General features: G+C 47.9%; 1 protein-coding gene across 1 annotated transcript in view; it reads right to left on the bottom strand.

Annotated features, from left to right (window-relative positions):
• The window catches only part of RALB (RAS like proto-oncogene B), a 44409-nt gene extending 33773 nt beyond the window's left edge, over positions 1 to 10636 (bottom strand). The window contains exon 1 of the mRNA XM_046659164.1: positions 10485 to 10636. The gene's annotated coding sequence lies outside the window, so the exon portion shown is untranslated. The remainder of the gene's footprint in view (positions 1 to 10484) is intronic.
• Positions 10637 to 13138: the final 2502 nt, after the last annotated feature.

Here is a 13138-nt window from a genome sequence, read left to right as displayed (position 1 = left end):
TATTATCTACCCAAAAGAACTGAAAGTGGGACTTAAATAGATATTTGCACACCCATGTTCACAGCAGCATTATTCACGACAGTCAAAAGGTGGAAGCAACCCAAGTGTCCGCTGATAGACAAACAGACACACAAAATGCCACATATCCATATAATGGAATATTACTCAGCCCTAAAAAGGAGGGAAATTCTGATTTAAGCTCCAACATGGATGAACCTTGAGGACATTAGGCTAAGTGAAATAAGCCAGACACAAAAGGACAAATACTATATGAGTCCACTTAGAAGAGGTACCTGGAATGGTCAAATTCATAGAGATGAAAAGAGGAACGGCGGTTGCCAGGGGCCAGGTTGGCAGAGGACAGGCAGCTAGTGTGTAATGGGCACAGAGTTGGAGATGGATAGTGTGGTGATGACACAACAATGTGAATGTACTTAATGCCACTGAAAAGCACGCTTAAAAATGGTTAAAATGGTACATTTTATGTTCTATATTTTACCACAACTTTTTAAAAAAGTAATTATATACCAACTACAGTGTGGGAGAGAAGAAAAAACATTCAACTTGAAGTCTGTAGTCAGCCACTAGGAAGCTAACGACCTTGGGTAAGTTACTTTTCTTGGCCTCAGTGTGATCCATAAAATCCACAGGACATCAATATCCTCTAGGCAATTGTGAAGATTAAACTAGAAAAGTCCTCATACCTGGCTCTCAGTAAGTACTTAACAGGTTTTTGACTATCACTCTGATATTCGAGAAAGAAACTGGGCTGGGAGGCAAACCCAAGCTAAGGCAGGATGAGCTGCCAGCCCTTAAAGAAGGAAGAGATAAGGCAAGGGAGATTTCCTCGCTCAGACTCAGCCCCGGGACAGCCGTGGTGACACCTGTCCAGAGCACTGCATCAGGAAGGAAGAGGACTGGCTTCGGGACCTGGCTCAGCCACTCGATCACTTCATGTCTAGGCAAGTCCCTTCATCCCACTGGGCCTCGATCCTCCACCCGAAAAACAGCGACAATATTTGCCCAGCCTATCTCACATAGCAACCGGGGAGGAACAAATGGGAAACACACACCAAAGGCTCAGAGAGAGCCTCAGAGAGCATTTTCAACATGGAGACAAAGGTAGGAGTATCATCATCATCAAGAAAGGTCCTTTAGACCCTTCTTTCTTCTCTATCACCCAAAAAGATGCATCGCTCGCCTTCAGAGCCATTACCAATGGGCACTTCAGGACCTGCCCTAACTCTCCCCCAGCAGCTCCTGAACTTTCTCCAACAGAAACGGTCTTTCATTCTCTTCTCTGCTGTGTCAGTGTATGAAGCCTTAGGAACCAGCACCAGGAAGCTGCCACCTCCCAGCCAAGATCTGAGAACCACAGCGCTAAAACAGGATCCACCCCTCCCAGAGAGGGCGGCATACTGCTGAATATCCCTCACCGAGTCACCACCGGAAGGGCGGGCGTCCCCACTTGTCCCTCAGTCCTAGGATCTCACCCCAGCAGAACAGCCTCCATCCCCCAAAATGACTGGCGAACATCAGCTAACTCTTCAAGACACTCCACTTCTTCTAAGAAGGTTCCTCTACCTTCTGGCTTCCTCTGAGACTTGAGTGTACCCAGAGGGCACCACATTTTTACTCATGCCCTGTGCCTCAGGGCCAGGAAGAGATAAGCGTCCTTCCTCCCTCGCCACTGTCACTTTCAATCCAGCATTTCCCTCAGTCCAATTATCTCCTCCCTCCTCTTGCAAAAGCCCTGTATCTTTAAGGCTTGGGTAACACCCTCCTCCCACCTTGCTGCCATCATCTCTGGACCTCCTCACCACTTCCTTCATTTACTGATGGTACTTCCTTCTGGTTCACAGACTTCCTTTCTATCCCATCTTCTGTCGTGCTCCTCAGTGACTTCGATGCTTATATGGATGATCTATCCAAGAGGTTGGCCTCTCTCAAGTCCCTGACCTTCTCTTCTCTGAAACCTTTTTCCTTCATTCCACCTAGTACTGCTATAGTCGTACCCTGAACTTGCTCATCCTCAGAAACAGCTATCTCCTCCAACCTTCCAGCCTCTGCCTCCAGCCTCCTCGTTCACTTGCTCGAACACCTGCCTAGCGCAATGCTCTGCCTTCTGGACACTTGCAAGCACAGGCCTTCAGCACTTTCTCTCTGCGCATCGACGCCTCTGGGCTCCACTCCCTCCTCCACCTGCTTGGACCCCACAGTCCCACATTATAAGAGCCCTCTTGCAAATACAGTCACCCCCCTTGCTCCTTTCACTGTTCTTTTCAGCACCTGCACCCAGCAAGCGAATGTTGCTGGAGAGGGAAAGAAAATCATGCAACCAGCCTTATGAAACTTCACATTACATGCATTCACGATCACAAACTAGAAATGGGCATTCACCCTGCACTTCCTAGAAATCTCACTGCGCTCCTCCCCACGCCTTCCCTATGCTCACTCCGACAGATGACCTTACCTCATTTTCCCAAACCGAAGCCATCAAGCACAAACTCCCTCACTGCTCCTCCACCAGACCTACAAACCTACCAGCATCCATGCCCATCTCCTCCTCGAATCCAGGTACATGGGGAGCATGCTCCTGTTCTTAGCAAAGGCCAAGCCCGCCACACAGGCTTTGGACTCCACGCCACCCACACCCCCAGCCCAAGAACATCATTCCAAGAACACTATTTTCTTTTTCCTGCATCATTAATCACTTTACCTTTCTACAGGATCATCCCCAACAGCATACAGACATGTTCTATTTAATCTTCATCCTAAACACACACACCCCTTTGATGCCCATACGTCTCTCTAGTTAGTCACACAATTTCTCTATAGCTCTGGTGGTTATCTACACCGGTGCTTCTCAAACTTTAATGTAGATACAAATTACCTGGGAATCTTGTTAAAATGCACTCTCTGATTCAGTAGGTCTGGCTTGGAGCCCAAGATTCTGGACTGCCAACCTACTCCCACATGATGCTCCTGGCCCAGAGACCCCACCCTGAGTAGCGAGGCCCTGGGTTTCCTTCCCTCACGCCTTCATTTATGAAATCATTCTAATGTGGCTTCCTCCCACAGCATAACTTCATGGAAACTGGTCTTGTCAAGGTCACCAATAAACTCCATGTTGCAAGCTCCAATAAAAACTTTTCTCTTTCTCCTCTCCCATGCCCTCCCCCTTCTAAAAATGAGAATGTAGCAACTGTGATAAAACTTTGCCTGCAAGGGGGAAGGCCCCTAGTAGGCCAATTCAAAGGTCACTCCCAGCATCTCCCTCCAGATACCGTCCCTCCTGGCACCCAGCACCACACTCTCCCACAGAGCTTGTTCTTTCTCCGGCAGCTCGCTGTCAGCGTCCTTGGCCAGGTCTTCCTCCTTCACCTGGCTTCTACCTGTCAGTACTCCTCAGAGCTCTAGCTTACGCCTTTCTCACCTCTATTACTCTCTCCCTCAGCGAGCTCATCCATTCCAGCAGCTTTCGATGCTGCTCCCAAACTTTTAAAACACAGCCCAGGTCACTCTCCTGACCTCCAGACTCATATTCCTCTACCTAATTGCCACTTCTCCCCATCTGGGTGTCCTGCAAGAATCTCAAACTTAACACTCCCAAAATAGGACTCTTGAGTCTTGCCCACTGAAAATCTGCTCCTTCTCCACTATTGCCCCTCTAGCAGTTACTAAAGTAACTAGTCATATCCAAGTTACTACTGAAGCCAAAACCCTGGGAGGCACCTTTGATCCCATGCCTCTCTCTGGACTCAGTGTATGACCAATTCCACCAATTCTGTCTCCAAAACACATTTCAAATCCCTCCGCCTCTTCCATCTCCTCTGCCACACCCTAGTCCCAGCCACCAGCCATTGCACAGCCATGACTTCCCTGCCTTGTCATTGCCACTTTTGCCCCTCTTCAACCTATTTTCCACACAGTACTGAAAATTTTCTAAAAATGCAAGTCAAGTGCGCTTAAAGCCCTTTAATGGCTCACCACAAATATTCACCTGGCCTAGGAGACCCTACGCTGCCCTTTCCCCAGGCAGCTCTGCCTTCTCTCAGTCCCACGAATAGGCCAAGCACTTTCCTACCTCGGATCCCTTTCACATGCTCTACTCTCTTCTCACATGAAGCAAGAGGAAGCAACCTATAGTCAACAAACTGAAGACCCTTGCGGCTGCCCGGAGCAGAAAGAAAGAGGTGGAGTCTAGTATGAGATGAAACTAGGGAGGAAAGTAAGGGCCAGATCATTTAAGACCCAGGAGGCCCAGGAGCTTAGGGATTTTGGACTTTCTCACCGAGAGCACCAAAAAGCCATCAAAGCGTTTGAAGCAAATGGGTGACATAACTAGACTTGCATGTTAAAAAGATCATTCCAGCTATAGTGTGGAAAAACAGAGGGGCCCAGAGCAGATGTGGGAGACGCAGCAGGCCAGAGACAATGATGGCCTTAGGGGACAGCAGTGGACACGGGGAAAGTGACTAGATTTTAGAACTATTTGGGAGGTTGTGATACTGTGATTTCTAAGAAAGATATATTTGGTCAGACAGATGACCAAAATACATTTCTCCTATATATTTGGTTTTCGTCTATAGTTTCTGGCTCACAGATCCCAAAACCCTTAGAATTTCCTGGGGTTTTTTTTCGTTCTTCCTGAGTTCCTGAAAACACTTCAAAACCATAGAGGTGAAATAGGTGTCTTGTTGTTCATAACAAGCTCGTTCCACCACAACTGGATTTATGCTAAGGAGATGACTTTTGGAAAGCACCTAAGGGTGGGGGCTGGCTGCCAGGGCAACCAACCTTGAATAGAGGTTTGCACATTTCAGTCCCATCCCCGATTTCTGAGGAGGGGAGAGGGGCTGGAGGGGAGGGAAGAGAGGCTGGAGGTTGAATCAATCACCAGTGGCCAATGATTAATCAATCAAGGCCAGGTAATGAGGCCTCCATAAAAACCCAAAAGGAGGAGGTTCAGAGAGCTTGCAGGTTGGGGAACCAGAATACTTCCACGTGCCCCCATGCTGGGCCCCAAACTCCACAAGGACACATGCTCTTTTGTTCGGGACCTTGCCTACGTATCTCTTCATCTGGCTGTTGATGCAGATCCTTTAATATCCTTTGTAATAAATCGGTAATCTAGTGAATAAACAGGTTTCCTGAGTTCTGTGAGCCGCTCCAGCAAATTAAGCACCTAAGCAGGGGGTTGTGAGAAGCTCCAATTTACAGCCTGTCGGTCAGAAGTACAGGTAACAACCTGGTCTTGCAACTGGAGTCTGAAAACCAAGGAGAGGGTCATGGGAACCTCCAATCTGTAGCCGGTCAGTCAGAATCACGGGTAACAACCTGGGCTTGCGATTGGCATCCAAAGTGGAGGGCAGTCTTGTGGGACTGAGCCCTTAACCTGGGGATCTGAGGCTGGCTCCAGGTAGTCAGTGCCAGAATTGAGTTGAATTGTAGGACACCCAGCTGGTGTCAAAGAATTATTTGGTGGTATGGGGAAAACTCCCCCCACACACCCCCCACACTGGAATTGGGTGTAGAACCTTTTTAGAAGTTAAAAAGTGGCAGAGGGGCCAGCCCAGTGGCATAGTGGTTAAGTTCGCGCACTCCACTTTGGCGGCCCAAGGTTCACCGGTTCGGATCCTGGGCACAGACCTACACACCACTCATCAAGCCATGCTGTGGTGGCAACCCACATAGAAGAACTAGAATGACCTACAACGAGGATATACAACTATATACCAGGACTTCGGAGAGAAAAAGAAAAAGAGGAAGATTAGCAACAGGTGTTAGCTCAGGGCCAATCTTCCTCACCAAAAAAAGCATACCTTAAAAAAAATGCAGTGGGATTTACTATAGTAGATACAAGCTCTAAAAAGTAAGTGCACCTGCATTTTAAAAAAATGGCAGAACTCACTGAATGAACAGATATAATTTGAGATTTTAAAAAGGCTTAATATGCAAGTAGGAGCAGAGGTACTATGTTGGCTAAAATTCACTCCTAATAACAGGAGCAGCTAACCCGCAATAAATGACTGACCAGCAATCCCTTCCTGTTTTTATTGGCGGAGGGGTGTGGAAGGAAGGAGGGGGCTGATGGGAGAGGTAGGATGAAAGAAAAGAAAGAGGCTACCTCACAGATTAGGGCAGCGAACGGAAAAGGGCCAGAAATAGGAAGAAAGGAAATGCAAATTGTGCTGACTCTAACAACCTTCAACTGGGTTGGGACGCAGAAAAGCGATTCTCAGAAGACTTCATTTTCTGACGTTACAATTTAACATGACTTATGAAATCTCTTGTTATCAATACACTTGATTCAAAGGCTATCTGTTATATGAAAATACTAGAATCACAGAATTTTTAGAGATGGCAGGAAACTTAGAGGTCATTTAATCAGGCCTCAGGCTCAGGACTCCTCAACTCTTCTCTCCACCTATAGACACTTTAGAAAAAGTTCATCCGGAAGCTAAGAGAATAAAGCCCTTCTACCCAGGTGGATAATTAAAGTGTATTAGGGTTTCAAAAGAGAAACAAGGAATTGCTAGACAAATAAATATTGTTCAAGGACCTAAAATAATTCGGGGAGCGGGGAGGGCTTAGGTCCTCCAAGATTTTTTCAGCTACTTTGCCAATGAGTTTTCTTTTCAAAAATACACAGATGCTTAATGACTATTTTTAAGCTGTTCATCAAGGAGATCATTTTGGCAATAAATTTTTACCAATTTGCTTTAGGGTTCAAAAAAAAAAAACTCAGCTGTTCCATTTGGTTTAGAGACCAGTGAGATTTGAATTTCTAATTTCCAAAGCTACTGCATATTTGGCTAATTAATTCTAGCATCTGACAATGAAGACCCAAAAGAAAGAACATAAAGTTTCAAGTATAATATTAAAAGTTCTAGAAAAGTAAAAACTCCAGCTGCATTTTAATCTCCTACACATACTTCAGTAAGTATATGAAACAAAGATTTTCTTAATAACATCTGGTCTAAACCTTAAAAAGCAGCTCCCCTCCTATAGTCCCCTCCCACATCGTACCAGGTTTGGTCTATGTGTCGGTGGAAGTGATGATATGTCACCAAGATAACACTGTTTCCATCTTGATCATCCTCTTTCTGTCTGTCTCTCTCAGATCACTGGCTCTGGGAGAAAGGTGGCTGCCATGTGAAGAGCCGTATGGACAGGCCCACGTGGTGAGGAACTGAGGCCAACAGCCATGTGAGTGCACCATTTTGGAAGAAGATTCTCCAAACCCAGTCAAGCCTTCTGATGACTACAACCTCAGGAGAGACCCTGCACCAGGAGCACGCAGCCAAGCTGATCCCAGATACCTGAACTTCAGAAATGTACGATTAATAAATGTGTGTTGTTTTAAGATGCCAAGATTGGGGCGATTTATTGCACAGCAGTAGAAAATTCATTGAAAAGAGAAATTTTAGAGGTAGCCAGCCACAAAGGACCAAACTACTATATTTCCTTCAGCTCATGCCATATCTTAACTAAAATTAAATAGCTTAGAATATTTTGAATCAGACCTAACTTAATATTTTCTATGTCACTTCCCAATCTAGAGGGGCTAAAATGTACTACATATAAATTGCTCACAAAGCGTTAACAAAAGCAACAGCAACAATACACAGTCATGCCTTGCATAATGACATTTCAGTCAATGACAAACCACATACGACGGTGGTCCCACAAGATTAGCACCATAGAGCCTAGTGTGCAGTAGGCAGTACCATCGAGGTTTGCGTAGGTACACTCTATGATGTTCGCACAAAGACGAAATCACCTAACGAAGCACTTCTCAGAACACATCCCCATCATTAAGCAACATGACTGTATTAGCAATTATCAATTAATAGCACCTTTTCCTGCATTTAGATTTCAATTTTAAAAAAAGCAAAAACTCCCCAAAGATACGTCTACGACCATAACAGAGAACACTCAGGAAAATTACAAGCAGTTACCCTTTTTTTAGAGTATCATAAACTTGAAATTGAGAACTCGCTGGCATTTTGTAGTCGCTGTAGTAACCACACATACCTTTCCTCTTTGACACTCAGCTCCCACATTCTCTTCAGCTTTCTTTCTACTCTCACCCATCCAAAAGCTCATACCCTCTTGCCTACTGGCCTACTTTTTGGAAGATCTAAGAGTATGGACACGTATACACCCATATTTGTATTCCTAGGTGCCAAAAGAACTGAGGACCTAAAGGAAACACCTCATGTCAAATCTCCAAGGCCAGATACTTAGCTGGTATTCGCTGGATCAGCAGGTCTGTGCCAAGCAGACAGCTGATGCTCAATAAATGTTAGTTTCTCTCCACCTCCTTACCCACTCCACCTCCCTCTACTTGATTAGGGAAGAGTTCTATTTTCGCTGGTACTCTGATCTCTTTAATTCAGACATCTCAGCAATACGTATTCACTTTAAAAAAAAAATTCAAGTGTCTTGCATATCTACCAGCAGGGGCTATTTGTTTAGAAGTAACGGGAGCCAATGAAAAATGGGACTCTTTCACATCATCTTGAGAAAAGTTACACTGGAAACCTCAGAAGAGTTCACCAAGATCTCTTCCAACAGTGTAGTTCTGGGTTGTTATATTGTCTCCAAATTTAGCTTTCAGAAAAGGTCTCCAATGATGTTTCTAGCTTACATAAATTCCAGGAGTGGATAAGAATTTAGTAACTGAATGCAAAGAGGTATTGTGGGATTGGGTGATGTGGCACAAAGGATTATGTCAACTCTCTAGTTTAAAAATTTCCAGAGTCTGAAGCCATCTTCAGCCAAGGCAGGAACCTTGGAGAATTTAAGGCAAGAATTCAGAACTTTTCCACTGCTTCCACCTTCCACCAAGACCCATTTAGATCCCATTTAAGGCTCTCATTCTTGTTTTCCCATCTTTGTGTGTCTAGGTCCCATATTCCCCAAATATAGCTAATAACTTATACCCCTGCTTTTTTCCCCACAAAATCCTGGGAAGGTTCCACTCCTCAGGCACAGGGAAATCTTGCTGAGATCTCAGATAAGAGCATTTACTGTTCCAATGGGAAAGGAAGGAAAGAGCAGATGTGGTCAGAAGAAAACAGACTAGCTGACACGACTAAAACCATACACCAGGGATGTGTAACCCTGGCCTTATTCCCACTCCTACCTCCATCCCACCCCAACTACTATAAAGAACACCTTAAACACTCCTTATTTAGTTTAATCCTGGCAAGTAGGATAACTATTATCCCCTTTTTACAGCTGTGGACTCCGCCGCACAGAGAGGTGAAAAGCCACGCTCTAAATCACCACTGATCATTTCAGAACCAGCATTAAACCTGGGTCTTCACACCCTGCCCTCCTGTTCTTCCCAATATTCAATGCCACCTTTCATGGTCACCCCATTTCTGAGAACTTCGATATTCTAATTGTATCGCTTCAGGTTTAAGGAACATTAACTTAACCTGTTTCGAGCTGCGACATCCAAGAATCCTGCTGCTTAGGACGTGGGTCATTTACCTATCTAAAAGACACACTACCCCTCTGATACTCAGTGCCCACTATCTATCCCTAAACCTTAACAAAAGGAAAGGAGGTTAGGAAACTAGGACAAAGCAGGAAGGTCACTGTTCTAGAGGGTTGCACTCAAGTCACAGATAACAACTGAACAATCAGCTAAGTCTCTTCCATTGGCAATTCTCAATCAGTCCACCGACGCAAGAACTTCTCCCCAGAAGATTCACCTGATAACAACATCAAAGTTCCAACGTTTCCAGTATTCTCTTGAAAATTAGCACAGAAAGGACACTGCTCAAGCAGTCTGGGCACAGCTATGTCTGCCACTAGCAGTTCCGAAGCAACCACGGCAACTTTAGACTCGTCAGAGGGCAAGAGGAGAGGCGCTGCAGCCTGCGCCAGGCAAAGAGTTCAAGTCCACGGTGCTTTCCAGCAGAAGCCACCTTCGGCACCAGCCCCTATCAGAAAGGAACGGGGGCCGGGGAGCCAAAAAACTTTACGCTCATTTGCAAGACAGCACCGAAAACAATCAGACCAAACAACTTTTGGAACACGGCCCCCAGTTCAGCCCAAGTCCAAGTTCTTAAGGTACTAATAAGTTTTTGCCACACTTGTGGCCTTTACCCTGCCCACAGCGGCCACTCAGGGACTGAGGAAGTGGACCATCCTCGGGCTGGAGGCCCGAAAGGGCAGGAAGTGGAAGCAGAGGCCATTTGTGGGAAAAGGGAAGGAGCGGCGAGAAGGGAGAGGCTGGGGCGCCGCCCCCATCTCCTCAGCCCGGAGCCAGTCTGGGAGGCCCGGGGGCTTTCTCCAGAGGACCGCCCGGAGCCAGGAGGGGCCGCTGCCCCGGCGTCGCCCTCCGCCAGGCTCGGGCGCGACGTGTCCGGCCGCCGGCCACAGCACGGGGCGGCGCACCCTACTTCCCCAGCCCGCGCCCCACCCCGCCCGGGGGGGCCCTGCCAGGGCGCGGACACCCTTACCTGCGACCTGTCCCGCGCCGCCTTGGACGTCCGCACCAGGCCCGCAGCTCTTAAGCCCGCCCCGCCTTCTCCTTCGCCTGCTCGCGGGGCCGGACCCCAGCCGTCCCCTGCCGATTTGTCATTGAGTAGCCCACCCCGAGCGCGCCCCCGGCGTCGCCTAGGCGACCCTGCCTCTCGAGAGCGCGCCCTCTCTTCCGCTCCCGCCCTTCCCTGGAGGCCACGCCCATCGAGAGCCTATTGGCCAATCCATAGCGGAGCTTCCTGGCCTCGGGAGGCTGGGGGGGGGGAGGCTTCGCCAATGAGAAGCCGCCTCGCGTGGGAGAGGCGGGCTCGGCGTGCCTGCCCCGCCCACCTCCATTTCCTTCTTTTCTCGGCCGGACGCGCTGCACGTGACCGCTGCTGCAGTGGAGGAGGCTGGAGCTGGGCTGGGGACTCTGGGCGTGGGCGGGCGGAGGGCGCTCCCCGGGTGGATTTAGGTCAGGGCGAGGCCAGAGTAGTGGAAAGCAAAAGGGAAGGACAGACCTGATATAGAGAAACCTGGGAAAATCACGATATAGCACGCGGGTGTCGAAGGGTCCAGACGGCTATCGGGACTCCGTCCAGGAGCTCCTAAAGCGGGAGCTCCGCCTGCCGCCACGACTCATTTGGCTAATAACATCCCATTAGCAGTAATGGAGTTACTTGACCAGTGCCTAGAAACAACTTGACCCAGGTCACATACAATGGCCAGAATCCTAACCCCAGCGGTAGCCTTGCGGCAGAAAGTGCAGTAGGCAAGCTCGTGGCCAACAGACAGGTTTTTCTCCCACAACCTGACCCTGTCATCGTCCTCCAAAGCCCAGAAACTTATTTTGTATCCAAATAGGGCTTCACCTTGCGTTGATTTTCCTAACTAATCACTCCTTCCTAGAACTGAATCCTCCCCCCAGCCCGCTGCTGTGCCTCCGCAGGATTTGTGGCCCCGTTGCCCTCCTCACTCACGTTGTATCGCAATTAATGGTTTAAATGTCCGCCTCTGTAATCTCTAGGGAAGGAAACTATCTCTTGTTCAATTTTCTATCCACAGCATCTAGCACCGTGTAATTAATTCTTTCCTTGTTGATAATTATACACTAGGATACATATGTATTATATGAGAGGCTTTGTGTCTTAATTAGATTGCTGTGTCTAGCAACTAACAGGTCCAGGCCCTCCACCAACAGGTGTATCAAAAAACCACAGAAGCTTTACTTTAGTCTTAAGTAACTGGCTTAACAAAAAACATGTAACCAGAAGAATATCCTAGTGAATAAAGAGAGTGTCTTTTTTCCTATGGAGTAAGGATTAAGTGCACAGGTTTGGAATCAGGAAACATGGCTTCAAAGGAGGGCTCTGCCGTACAACTAGCAGTTAATTAGAAAGTCACTTAGCCTCTGTAGGCCTCAGTTTCCCCAGGCGCCCAATGGGAGCAGTACCTCCACACTGTAGGTGTCAAGATTTAAATGCGATTACCTGTAAAGCTCTCAGTACAGCACTAGGAGCTTGATGAGTGCTCAACAAATGTTAGCTTAAACTGTGATTGCCACCAGACACCAAGATGTACACTCAATCGTGCTATAACCAACCCAGGGACAGCGTGCCCTCTCAAGGCCTGTTGTATCTGGGAGTGTGCAACACCACCATAGTGCAACCAGTGCTGTGTGCAGCCTGGTGGAAAGGGCCTGCTCTGGTGATGCTGTTTTATGAGTGCAAGTTTAGACAGGAAAGCTGCCTGCAGCGGCCCACCCAAGGGAAATGAGTAGTTCAGGGAACAGGATCAGGGTCAGGGACAGACCAGGTTTCCTGTCCGCACAGCCCCAGGACCCACGGCAGGCACAGGAGGTTTTCTCACCTTTCCTGGGCTGTATAACTGCCATTCCTTTGTATTAGTTAACGGGATGTTACGCAGGATGCACTGGGCTTTTTGAGAAATGCTACACTCATTCTCTGCCTCCAACCCCCACTGCCTGCCTCTAAACCTCAGCCCCTGTACGCTGAGGGATTCTATGAGAACTCCACCAGTAAGATCATCCACTCAGCTCCTGGACATGCCAGGCCCTAGGTGAGTCTGGCAGATGCAGAGGGGAATGCCAGGACCCTTTAGGAGGGGCTGCCTCACCGAGGACACAAGCCCAGGAGAATGCCCCACCAGGGGAAGAGCAGTGGGAGGCCAGCGGCCATGGCTGCCACTGGGATTGCTCATACTAGGTCTCAGGGGATATTCTTGTCTGCTGAGCTTCTCCTGTGGGAATTCTGACTCCCGGCAGAGCCAGGGGCCTAAGCAGCAGGAATACAAAATCCCCAGCAGGACTCTGTAAGGTCCCTCTAACCCACTGCAGCTGTGGAAAGAACATTCTAGACACTCTGCCCTTCAAAAGTATGTACTGAGTATTGTGTGAGTCTGTAGTGCTGTTTGACAGATATTTCCACTTCTCTCTCCTGAGCACTGGGTAGGATTGAACTTCCTGGCTCCCTGTGGTTGTGTGAGGCTGTATGACTAGTTCTAACCAGAGACTTGTGAGCACAAGTGACACATGAGTCATTCTTGGGCTGGAGAACTTGTTTGCTAATGTGAAACCCTCCAGAGCTCTCGTCTCTATGGGACAGTCACTGGAATGTTTGGGAGTGTGGCCGCT

The sequence above is a fragment of the Equus quagga genome, chromosome 4, assembly GCF_021613505.1.
Source record: "Equus quagga isolate Etosha38 chromosome 4, UCLA_HA_Equagga_1.0, whole genome shotgun sequence".
Lineage (NCBI taxonomy): Eukaryota > Metazoa > Chordata > Mammalia > Perissodactyla > Equidae > Equus > Equus quagga.
This window is presented reverse-complemented; position numbering and strand designations above follow the sequence as displayed.